Raw genomic sequence first — 12,940 nt, 5'->3', positions numbered from 1 at the left:
GGCCGATAAATCCCCAGGGCCTGATGGACTGCATCCCAGAGTACTTAAGGAGGTGGCCTTGGAAATAGTGGATGCGTTGACAGTCATTTTCCAACATTCCATTGACTCTGGATCAGTTCCTATGGAGTGGAGGGTAGCCAATGTAACCCCACTTTTTAAAAAAGGAGGGAGAGAGAAAACAGGGAATTATAGACCGGTCAGCCTGACATCGGTAGTGGGTAAATTGATGGAATCAATTATTAAGGATGTCATAGCAGTGCATTTGGAAAGAGGTGACATGATAGGTCCAAGTCAGCATGGATTTGTGAAAGGGAAATCATGCTTGACAAATCTTCTGGAATTTTTTGAGGATGTTTCCAGTAGAGTGGACAAGGGAGAACCAGTTGATGTGGTATATTTGGACTTTCAGAAGGCGTTCGACAAGGTCCCACACAAGAGATTGATGTGCAAAGTTAGAGCACATGGGATTGGGGGTAGTGTACTGACATGGATTGAGAACTGGTTGTCAGACAGGAAGCAAAGAGTAGGAGTAAATGGGTACTTTTCAGAATGGCAGGCAGTGACTAGTGGGGTACCACAAGGTTCTGTGCTGGGGCCCCAGCTGTTTACACTGTACATTAATGATTTAGATGAGGGGATTAAATGTAGTATCTCCAAATTTGCGGATGACACTAAGTTGGGTGGCAGTGTGAGCTGCGAGGAGGATGCTGTGAGGCTGCAGAGCGACTTGGATAGGTTAGGTGAGTGGGCAAATGCATGGCAGATGAAGTATAATGTGGATAAATGTGAGGTTATCCACTTTGGTGGTAAAAACAGAGAGACAGACTATTATCTGAATGGTGACAGATTAGGAAAAGGGGAGGTGCAAAGAGACCTGGGTGTCATGGTACATCAGTCATTGAAGGTTGGCATGCAGGTGCAGCAGGCGGTTAAGAAAGCAAATGGCATGTTGGCCTTCATAGCAAGGGGATTTGAGTACAGGGGCAGGGAGGTGTTGCTACAGTTGTACAGGGCATTGGTGAGGCCACACCTGGAGTATTGTGTACAGGTTTGGTCTCCTAACCTGAGGAAGGACATTCTTGCTATTGAGGGAGTGCAGCGAAGGTTCACCAGACTGATTCCCGGGATGGCGGGACTGACCTATCAAGAAAGACTGGATTAACTGGGCTTGTATTCACTGGAGTTCAGAAGAATGAGAGGGGACCTCATAGAAACATTTAAAATTCTGACGGGGTTAGACAGGTTAGATGCAGGAAGAATGTTCCCAATGTTGGGGAAGTCCAGAACCAGGGGTCACAGTCTAAGGATAAGGGGTAAGCCATTTAGGACCGAGATGCGGAGGAACTTCTTCACCCAGAGAGTGGTGAACCTGTGGAATTCTCTACCACAGAAAGTTGTTGAGGCCAATTCACTAAATATATTCAAAAAGGAGTTAGATGAGGTATTTACTACTAGGGGAATCAAGGGGTATGGCGAGAAAGCAGGAATGGGGTACTGAAGTTGAATGTTCAGCCATGAACTCATTGAATGGCGGTGCAGGCTAGAAGGGCCGAATGGCCTACTCCTGCACCTATTTTCTATGTTTCTATGTTTCTAACTAAAATCTGATAAACCCCTGGAACTGATGACCTACATCCAAGGGTTCTAAAAGACGTGGCTGCAGAGATAGTGGATGCAATGGTTTTGATCTTTCAAAATTCCCTAGATTCTAGAACGGTCCCAGCGGATTGGAAGGTAGCAAATGTAATACTACTATTCAAGAAAGGAGGGTGAGAGAAAACAGGTAACTACAGGTCAGTTAGCCTCACATCAGTCATTGGGAAAATGCTGGAATCCATTATTAAGGAAGTGATATCAGAACACTTCGAAAATGATTAGGCAGAGTCAACATGGTTTTATGAAAGGGAAATCGTGTTTGACAAATTTCTTAGAGTTTTTTGAAGATGTAACTAGCAGGGTAGATAAAGGGGAACCAGTGGATGTAGTATATTTGGATTTCCAAAAGGCACTTGATACGGTGCCACATAAAAGGTTATTACACAAGATAAGGGATTGGAGGTAATGTATTAGCATGGATAGAGAATTGGTTAATGGACAAAAAAAGAGAGTAGGGATAAATGGGTCTTTTTCAGCTTGGCAGGTTGTAACTAGTGGGGTGCCGCAAGGATCAGTGCTGGGGCCTCAGCTATTTACAATCTATATTAATGATTTAAATGAAGGGACCGAGTGTAATGTATCCAAATTTGCTGATGATATAAAGCTAGGTGGGACAGTGAACTGTGAGGAGAACACAAAGCGTCTGCAAAGGGAAATAGATAGACTAGGTGAGTGGGCAGTAAGGTGGCAGATGGAGTATTGTAAGAATAAAAGTGTTTAGTAATGATAAAATTGATTCTGTATATATATAAATGTTAAAAGTGTAGATTATATGGAAAGGCTGCAGTGTTAAAAGAAACAAAATGGATGATTTCCCCCAAGTTCACGTCAGCATGGCTTTGAAACTCACCAAACTAGAAAAGAGGTATAAATCTCAAGCCAAAGATTGCTCTGTCTATTTCCTTAAACACATGGCAAAAGGCAGGACCTCACTCTATGGACAAAGAAGCAGGCCTTGTGCTTTGCCAGTGAGAAGTGATGTATACCTTTTTATACCTTTTTTTATTGTAACATCATTGTATCTGTTGTAACTAAGTAGATCTGTAGTATAGCTGAGGACTGCTGTTTCTCTGATAGATGTGCATGTGTATGTGTTTAATAAACTATTCCAAATTATTTTAAAAGAATCGGTCTCACTGTCAATTTACTGTCAGAGAATTAGAAATCTTACAGTATAATGTAATGAAATGTGAGGTTATTCACTTTGGTCGGAAGAATAGAAAAATAGAATATTTTTAAAATGGTGAGAAACTTTTAAATGTTGGTGTTCAGAGAGATTTGGCTGTCCTTGTGCAAAAGACACAGAAAGCTAGCATGCAGGTACTGCAAGCAATAAGGAAGGCAAATGGCATGTTGTCCTTTATTGCAAGGAGGTTGGAGTATAAGAATAAGGAAGTCTTGCTACAATTGTACAGGGCCTTGATGAGACCACACCTGGAGTACTGTGCACAGTTTTGGTCTCCTGATCTAAGGAAGGATATACTTGCCTTGGAGGCTGTGCAACGGAGGTTCACTAAATTGATTCCTGGGATGAGAGAACTATCTTTGATGAGAGATTGTATAGAATGGGCCTATACTCTCCGGAGTTTAGAAGAATGAGAGGTGATCTCATTGAAACATACAAGAATCTGAAGGGGATTGACAGGGTAGATGCTGAGAGGTTGTTTCCCCTGGCTGGAGTGTCTAGAACTAGGGGTCACAGGATAAGGGGTAGGCCATTTAAGACAGAGATGAGTAGGAATTTCTTCACTCAGAGAGTTTTGAATTTTTGGAATTCTTTGCCCCAGAGGGCTGTGGATGCTGAGTTCTGAATATATTCAAGGCTCCGATAGATAGATTTTTGGAGTCTAGGGGAATCAAGGGACATGGAGATTGGGTAGGAAAGTGGAGTTGAGGTCGATGATCAGTCATCATCTTATTGAATGGCAGAGCAGGCTCAAGGGGCCATATGGCCTACTCTGGCTCCTATTTCTTATCTTATTATGTTCTTATGAGATGATAGATGCAATAGCAAGGGTGCCTGAGACCCTCTCGGTAATGGTAAGGACCATGGAGGAGTCCGCCTCCAACGTTGCACAGAGCCCATGGAGCCCATCATTTCTAGTCTGCATTCGATGGTGGACTCCCAGAGAGACTTTGGGGACCCAGACCTCATGACACGTGTCATGAGCCATGTGGCAGCATCCATTGCAGTACAGGTGGAAGCAACGCAACATCTTAGTGCTGTAATGCAGACAATGGTTGCTGGCATCGAAGCTCAGACTGCTCCCAGGCTGTCTCAGCTGGATGCCATGCAAGCTCTGACTGTTGCCATCATTGCTGGGTTCACCACAATGGACTGTGGACCAGGCCATCAATCTGTACTTCAGCAGATTGGTAAGGACGTTGAGGTGTTGCCCCGGGGGCGTGGCAGTAGGTTAGTGGAGCAGGAACCTGTTGTCCTCTCTCAGGATAAGAGCATTCTGGATTCCACCACTGCCACTCCACCATTGCATTTATCGCTGCCTGTCATGTAGCCAGCCTGAGGTGGTGCAGTCTGCAGCTGGGCCTTCCAGGCCCAGAGTTGGTTGAGGGCATCCTGCAATACCATCTGTTGTATCTAGGACTGACACTCAGCAGTCTTCCAACAGCCATGCTGCAGCCACTGGGGAGACAGAGAGGAGCAGTAAAATAAGTAAAGGCAGTGTTAAGAGGGGATATAAGGTTTTTCACAAGGGTGAATAGTAAATGTAATTGTTGTTTATATATGTGGTTAATGTTTTCAGATAATAAATGAATTGGAATGTTGCATATTTTGTTCTGTCTCTCATTTAATTTTGGGACTGTGGTATGGAATGAGACGTTTAGAGCAACCAGGAAGTGGCCTGGAATTCATTGGAACCGAAGTCTGATGAGGCAGTTTCCACCGATTGTCCTTCCTCAGCTGATGAATCAGTGCTTTTCCATGTTAAACATTACTTGGAAGAAGCACAGAATGTACTCCGAGTAGGGGACTTCAATCACTAAGAGTGGTTCGGTAACACCTCTACTGACCGAGCTGGCCGAGTCCTGAAGGACATAGGTGCCAGACTGGGCCTGTGACAGGTGGTGAACTAACCAACACGAGGGAAAAACCCACTTGACCTCATCCTCACCAATCTACCGGCTGTAGATGCATCTGTCCATGACAGTATTGGTAGCAGTGACCACCACACAGTCATTGTGGAGACAAAGACCCATCTACACACTGAGGACACTACCACCATGCTAAATGGGATAGATTCAGAACATATATAGCAGCTTAAAACTGGGCATCCATGAGGCGCTGTGGGCCATCAGCAGCAGCAGAATTGTATTCCGCCACAATCTGTAATGTCATGGCTCAGCATATCCCCTGTTATATATGTTATATATATAAACTTGTACTTACTCTGTAAAGCCACCAGAGGGCTCATCCCCTGGAGTCCCATAATCCCTTGGGAGCACAGGTATTTAAGGAGGCCTCACAGGTTGGAGAGGCACTCTGGAGACCTGCAATAAAAGACTACGGTCACACTTTACTTTGAGCTCACAGTGTTCAGTCTGACTCTTTCTCCATTCATAACAACTGGCGATGAGATACAGATAGTGAACCCAAAGATGCAGAGAACAGTGGGCATCCTGGAGTAATTCTCGGAGGGAGATGATTGGGAAACTTTTGTGGAGCGACTCGACCAATACTTCATGGCCAACGAGCTAGATGGGGAAGAGAACGCTGCCAAATGAAGGGCGATCCTCCTCACCGTCTGTGGGGCACCAACGTATGGCCTCATGAAGAATCTGCTCACTCCAGTGAAACCCACCGAGAAATCATACGATGATTTGTGCACACTGGTCCGAGAGCATTTGAATCCGAAGGAAAGCGTTCTGATGGCGAGGTATCGGTTCTACACCTACAAAAGGTCTGAAGGCCAGGAAGTGGCGAGCTATGTCGCCGAGCTAAGACGCTTCGTAGGATATTTCGAATTTGAAGGACATTTGGAACACGTGCTCAGAGACTTTTTCGTACTTGGCATTGGCCACGAAACCATACTTCGCAAACTTTTGACTGTAGAGACGCCAACCTTGAGTAAGGCCATAGTGATAGCCCAGGCATTCATTGCCACCAGTGACAATACGAAGCAAATCTCTCAGCACACAAGTGCTGCTACAAGTACTGTGAACAAAGTGATGATGTTTTCGAATCGCAACGTACAGGGCAGGTCACACATGCCTGCAGCTGCATGTCTGCAGATGTCTCAGAGTCCACCATCAAGGGTGATAAATGCAAGGCCATTAACACCTTGTTGGCGCTGCGGAGGTGATCATCATTTCCATTCATGCCGATTCAAAGGGTATGTTTGCAACGGCTGTGGACTAACGGGACACCTCAAACGTGTGTGTAGTCAAGCTGCTAATCCTGCTAAACCTGCAAACCACCATGTTGCAGAGGAGGACAAATCCACGGAAGATCACAACGAACCAGAGCCTCAGACCGAGGAGGCAGAGGTATATGGGGTGCACACATTCACCACGAATTGTCCCCCCGATAATGCTGAATGTTGAACTAAATGGACTCCCGGTGTCAATAGAACTGGACACAGGCGCGAGCCAGTCCATCATGGGCGAAAAGACTTTCGAAAGACTGTGGTGCAACAAGGCCTCAAGGCCAGTCTTAACTCCAATTTGTACGAAACTAAGAACTTACACAAAAGAACTGATTCCCGTAATTAGCAGTGCTATCATAAAGGTTTCTTATGATGGAGCGGTGCACAAGCTACCACTTTGGGTGGTACAGGGTGATGGTCCCACGCTATGCGGCAGGAGCTGACTGGGAAAGATACGCTGGAACTGGGACAACGTCCAAGCGCTATCGCCCGCTGACGACATTTCGTGTGCCCAGGTCTTAAACAAGTTCCCTTTGCTGTTCAACCCAGGCATTGGGAAATTCCAAGGAGCAAAAGTGAAGATCCACCTAATTCCGGGGGCGCGACCCATCCATCACAAGGTGAGAGCAGTACCATACATGATGAGAGAAAGGGTAGAGATCGAGCTAGACCAGCTGCAAAGAGAGGGCATCATTTCACCGATCGAGTTCAATGAGTGGGCCAGCCCGATCATTCCTGTCCTCAAGGGAGATGGCACCGTCAGAATCTGTGGCGATTACAAAGTGACTATTAATCGGTTCTCCCTGCAGGACCAATACCCACTACCAAAGGCCGACGACCTCTTTGCAACGCTGGCGGGAGGAAAGACATTCACGAAGCTGGATCTGACTTCAGCCTACATGACGCAGGAACTGGAGGAATCATCGAAGGGCCTCACCTGCATCAACACGCAAAAAGGTCTTTTTATTTATAACAGATGCCAGTTTGGAATTCAATCAGTGGCGGCGATATTCCAGAGAAACATGGAAAGCTTACTGAAGTCAGTCCTGCACACCGTGGTCTTCCAGGATGACATCTTGGTCACAGGCCGGAACACAGTCGAGCATCTGCAGAACCTGGAGGAGGTTCTCAGTCGACTCAACTGCATGGGGCTCAGGTTAAAATGCTCGAAATGCATTTTCCTGGCGCCTGAAGTGGAGTTCTTGGGAAGGAGGATTGCGGCGAACGGCATCAGGCCCACCAACACGAAGACGGAGGCAATCGAGAACGCACCGAGGCCACAGAGCATGATGGAGCTGCGGTCGTTTCTGGGACTCCTGAACTACTTTGGTAACTTTTTACCGGGTCTCAGCACACTGTTATAACCACTGCGTGTCTTACTACGAAAAGGGGATGAATGGGTTTGGGGCAAAAGCCAAGAAAATGCCTTTGTAAAAGCGAGAAAATTGTTATGCTCAAATAAATTGCTTGTGTTGTATGATCCATGTAAGTGTTTGGTACTAGCATGTGATCCGTCGTCATATGGCATCGGGTGTGTTTTGCAACAAGCTAATGATTTCGGGAAACTACAACCGGTTGCTTATGCATCCAGGATTCTGTCTAAGGCTGAGAGAGCATACAGCATGATTGAGAAAGAAGCGTTAGTGTGTGTCTATGGGGTAAAGAAAATGCATCAACACCTGTTTGGGCTAAAATTCAAATTGGAAGCTGACCTTAAGCCACTCATATCCCTGTTTTCCGAGAGTAAAGGGTTAAATACGAACGCATCCAGAGATGGGCGTTCACGGTGTCCACATACAACTACACCATCCGCCACTGGCCATGCACAGAAAACTGTGCCAATGCTCTCAGTAGACAGCCTTTGCCCACCATGGGGGTGGAAATGGCGCAACCCATAGACTTAGCTATGGTTATGGAAGCATTTGAGAGTGAGCAATCACCCGTCATTGCCCGGCAGATGAAAACCTGGACGGGCCAGGAGCCCTTATTATCCCTAGTCAAAAGCTGTGTGCTTCATGGGAACTGATCCAGTGTCCCAATGGAAATGCAGGAAGAGAATAAAGCCATTCCAGCGCGCAAAGATGAAATGTGTATACAGGCAGACTGCCTTCTGTGGGGCAATCATGTAGTGGTTCCCAAGAAGGGCAGAGAAACCTTCATCAATGACCTCCAAAGTACCCACCCAGGCATCGTAATGATGAAAGCGATAGCCAGATCCCACATGTGGTGGCCCGGTATCGATGTGGACTTAGAGTCCTGCGTTCACAGATGTAATACATGCTCGCAGTTAAGCAATGTACCCAGGGAGGTGCCGCTAAGTTTATGATCTTGGCCCTCCAAACCGTGGTCCAGGGTACACGTTGACTATGCAGGCCCGTTCTTGGGTAAAATATTCCTTGTGGTAGTAGATGCATACTCCAAGTGGATTGAATGTGAGATAATGTCAGCTAGCACATCCGCTGCCACTATTGAAAGCCTGCCGGCCATGTTTGCCACACACGGCCTACCCAATGTCCTGGTGAGCGACAATGGGCCATGTTTTACCAGTGTTGAGATCAAAGAATTCATGACCCGTAACGGGATCAAACATGTCACATCTGTCCCGTTTAAACCAGCATCCAATGGTCAGGCAGAGAGAGCCAGTGCAAACCATCAAGCAGGGCTTGAAGAGGGTAACTGAAGGCTCGCTGCAGACTCGCCTATACCGAGTCCTGCTGAGCTACCGCACGAGACCCCCACTCACTCACTAGAATCCCACCTGCTGAACTGCTCATGAAAAGAGCACTTAAGACAAGGCTGTCATTAGTTCACCCTGATCTACATGAGCAGGCGGCTTCAACAAAGTACATGTCATGATAGCGCAAATGTGTCACCCGAGATTGAAGTCAATGATCCTGTATTTGTATTGAATTATGGACAAGGTCCCAAGTGGCTTCCCGGCACTGTCCTGGCCAAAGAGGGGAGCAGGGTGTTTCGGATCAAACTTTCAAATGGATTCATTCACCGGAAACACTTGGACCAAATCAAACTCAGATTCACAGACTATCCTGAGCAACCCTTGGACCCTACCTTTTTTGATCCCCCAACATACACACCAGTGGCAACCGGCACCATGGTTGACCACGAAACAGAACCCATCATCCACAGCAGCCCAGCAGGACCCAACACACCAGGCAGCCCAGCAAGACCAGCTGCACAGCAGCCCAGCGAGGGCCCAACAAATGATTCAACAATACCAGCTTTCACACCGAGACGGTCAACCAGGGCAAGAAGGACCCCAGATCGACTCACATTGTAAATAGTTACACTATTGACTTTGGCAAGGGGGTGAGTGTTTTTACATATGGAAACTTGTATTTACTCTGTACAGCCACCAGAGGGCTCATCCCCTGGAGTCCCAAGGATCCCACAATCCCTTGGGAGCACAGATATTTAAGGAGGCCTCACAGGTTGGAGAGGCATTCTGGAGACCTGCAATAAAAGACTAAGGTCACACTTTATTTTGAGCTCATAGTGTTCAGTCTGACTCTTTCTATATACATAACAAATACTATCACCAAATCCCTCACCATCAACATCCTGTGGTTACCATTGACCAGAAAGCTAACTGGACTAGCCACATAAATATTGTGGCAACAAGAACAGGTCAGAGACTAGGTGTTCTGCGGCAAGTTTCTCACCTCCTGACTCCCCGAAGCCATTCCACCATCTACAAGGCACAAGTCAGGAGTGTGATGGAATACTATCCACTTGCCTGGATAAGTGCAGCTCCAGCAACACTCAAGAAGTTCGACACCATCCAGCCAAAGCAGCCCACTTGATTAGCACCCCATACACCACCTTAAACATTCACTCCCTCCACCACTGGTGCAACATGGCTGTAGTGTGTTCCATCTACAAGAAGCAGTGCGGCAACTCACCAAGGCTTCTTCCACAGCAACTCCCAAACCTGCAACTTCTACCACCTAGAAGGACAATGGCAGTAGGTGCATGGGAACACCATCACTTGCAAGTTTCCCTCCAAGTCACACACCTTTCTGACTTGGAAATATATCGCCGTTCCTTCATCATCGCTGGGTCAAGTCCTGGAACTTCCTCCCAAACAGTACTGTGGGAATACCTTCACCACACGGACTGTAGCGGTTCAAGAAGGTGGCTCACCACCACCTTCTCAAGGTCAATTAGGGATGGGCAATAAATGCTGACCTTACTTGCAATCAGTAACTAGTGGGGTGGCCGCAGGGATCGGTGCTGGGACCCCCAACTATTTACAATCTATATTAATGACTTGGAAGAAGTCGCCAAGTTTGCTGACGATACAAAGATGGGAGGAAAAGCAATGTGTGAGGAGGACACAAAAAATCTGCAAAAGGACATAGACAGGTTAAGTGAGTGGGCAAAAATTTGGCAGATGGAGAATAATGTTGGAAATTGTGATGTCATGCATTTTGGCCGAAAAAAATCAAAGAGCAAGTTATTATTTAAATGGGGAAAGATTGCAAAGAGCTGCAGTACAGCAGGACCTGGGGGTACTTGTGCATGAAACACAAAAGGATAGTATGCAGGTACAGCAAGTGATCAGGAAGGCCAATGGAATCTTGGCCTTTATTGCAAAGGGGGTAGAGTATTAAAACAGGGAAGTCTTGCTACAGTTGTACAGGGTATTGGTGAGGCCACAGCTGGAATACTGCGTGCAGTTTTTGGTTTCCATATTTACGAAAGGATATACTTGCTTTGGAGGCAGTTCAGAGAAGGTTCACTAGGTTGATTCCAGAGATGAGGGGATTGACTTATGAGGAAAGGTTGAGTAGGTTGGGCCTCTATTCATTGGAATTCAGAAGAATGAGACGTGATCTTATCGAAATGTATAAGATTATGAGGGGGCTTGGCAAGGTGGATGCAGAGAGGATGTTTCCACTGATGGGGGAGACTAGAATTGGAGGGCATGATCTTAGAATAACGGGCCTCCCATTTAAAACTGAGATGAGGAGAAATTTCTTCTCTCAGAGGGTTGTAAATCTTTGGAATTCGCTGCCTCAGAGAGCTGTGGAAGCTGGGACATTGAATACATTTAAGACAGAAATAGACAGTTTTTTAAACGATAAGGAGATAAGGGGTTATGGGGAATGGGCAGGGAAGTGAAGCTGAGTCCATGATCAGATCAGCCTTGATCTTATTGAATGGTGGAGCAGGCTCGAGGGGCTGTATGGCCTACTCCTGCTCCTATTTCTTATGTTCTTCTGTTCTTTTACCAGTGACGCCCATATCCCAGGAATAAGTTTTTAAAAATCCATGTCTAACAGAGGCGGGAGAACCTAATCCGTCATCCCATCTGGATCATGTTCTCACTCTCATCATCCTCCCCTTTAGACCTGGATTCTCTTCTCCCCCCTCTCTGAGCTGTTCTAATCTCCCCCACTAATCTCCAGTCCTCTCCCCACTCCAGGCTTCTCTCCTCTCCCCACCTCTGAACTCTTTTCCTCTCTGCCCCCTCCTATCCCCTATCCTCTCCCTCCTCATATCCCCTCTGCTCTCCCCACATCAGAACTGCTCTCCAGTCCTCGCTCTGATCCCCTGTTCTCCCAGTCTCCTGTCGCCTCTCCTCTCCCTCCCTCTGATCCCCTATCCTCTCCGATCTCCAGTGCGGTTGCACAGCCTCAACGCTGGGTGTGCATGTGTGGCTCCAGTGGGGGCAGGACAGTATTTAATCTCTGCCTCCATACAGTGTGCATGCGCAGAACTACTCAAATTTGTTTGTACAAATAATTACTCCGAAATATAGACAGGTATTAAATACTGGGCTAGAAATTCATTTCCTTACCGCCACTCCGTAGTGGCATGAAATGGCAATAAAATGGCTGCCACCGCTCTTTCACAAGCTGGTGGTGAGTCCCTTGCCAGCCGCCATGTTTCTCTTCCCCTCTGCACTGCTGGTAGCTGGTAGTGCCCTGGAAAAAAATGGCGGTGTGATGACATCAATCGGCGTGCAACGCTGATTTAATATCACCAACGTGAACTTCGACCCTAGCGCTGAATTCAGCTCTAGGTTCTGAGCACGCCAGGTTAACCTGCCCTGTAAGCAAGCTGACAGTGGCGATGTCTGCAGCTCTTAAAGGAACACACACTTCATTCAGGTAAGTTTTATTTTAAGGGTTTGGACTGTTTTTTTGATTTTATTGAAGTGGTGGCTTGCTGCATGAGATGTGAAAAGTTTTTGAAGTGTATAGGGAGTGCTGCTGGACACTTGCAAGGGCTTGAATGGTAAGTGAACACCTTTGGTAAAACAGAACATGTGACGCAGGTCATGCAACAGCCGTGGAGAGAAATACAGAGTTCATGTCTCAGGTCGACATGCTGCCTGACTAATTGAGTAGTTCCAGCATTTTATGCTGTAATTTCATATTTACGACATCCATTTGCAGAGGGAAGAGGAAGATGCAGAAGCGGAGGAATCATACAGGAGGATGCATCCCAGACAGCCCCTTTGTGGCTGGGATGTCCGGGATGGAATCTTCCGCCTGTGGTCCCACTGGCTGGGCAGGCTGCTTCTTCTTGGTGACCCACTAGCTGGGCAGGCTGCATTTTTTGGGTGTGTGAAATGAGGACGGAACAAAGGTGGAGTTGTGCTGACATGAGAGAGGGAAAGCAGAAAGAGGATAATATATGAGGATACCAGCATCTTGTATCCTTTCAGCCCTGCCGCTGGCCAAGGGCTCAGCCATGCCCCCGCCAAGAATGGACAGCACCGTCTCCTCAAAGGGGGTGAGGTGAGGCTAGGAATGGGAGATGTGCCTTGTCATTGGTGCAGATCTTTGGTGGGTGAGTGATTGGGGGTGATGCATTGAGCAGTGTGTGAGGCTAGTGGTGCCATTGGTAGGAGACGGCTTTTGAAGATGCAT

Source organism: Pristiophorus japonicus, chromosome 5 (assembly GCF_044704955.1).
Source record: "Pristiophorus japonicus isolate sPriJap1 chromosome 5, sPriJap1.hap1, whole genome shotgun sequence".
Taxonomy (NCBI): domain Eukaryota; kingdom Metazoa; phylum Chordata; class Chondrichthyes; family Pristiophoridae; genus Pristiophorus; species Pristiophorus japonicus.
The sequence above is the reverse complement of the archived record's forward strand: the minus strand, read 5'-3'. Positions refer to the sequence as shown.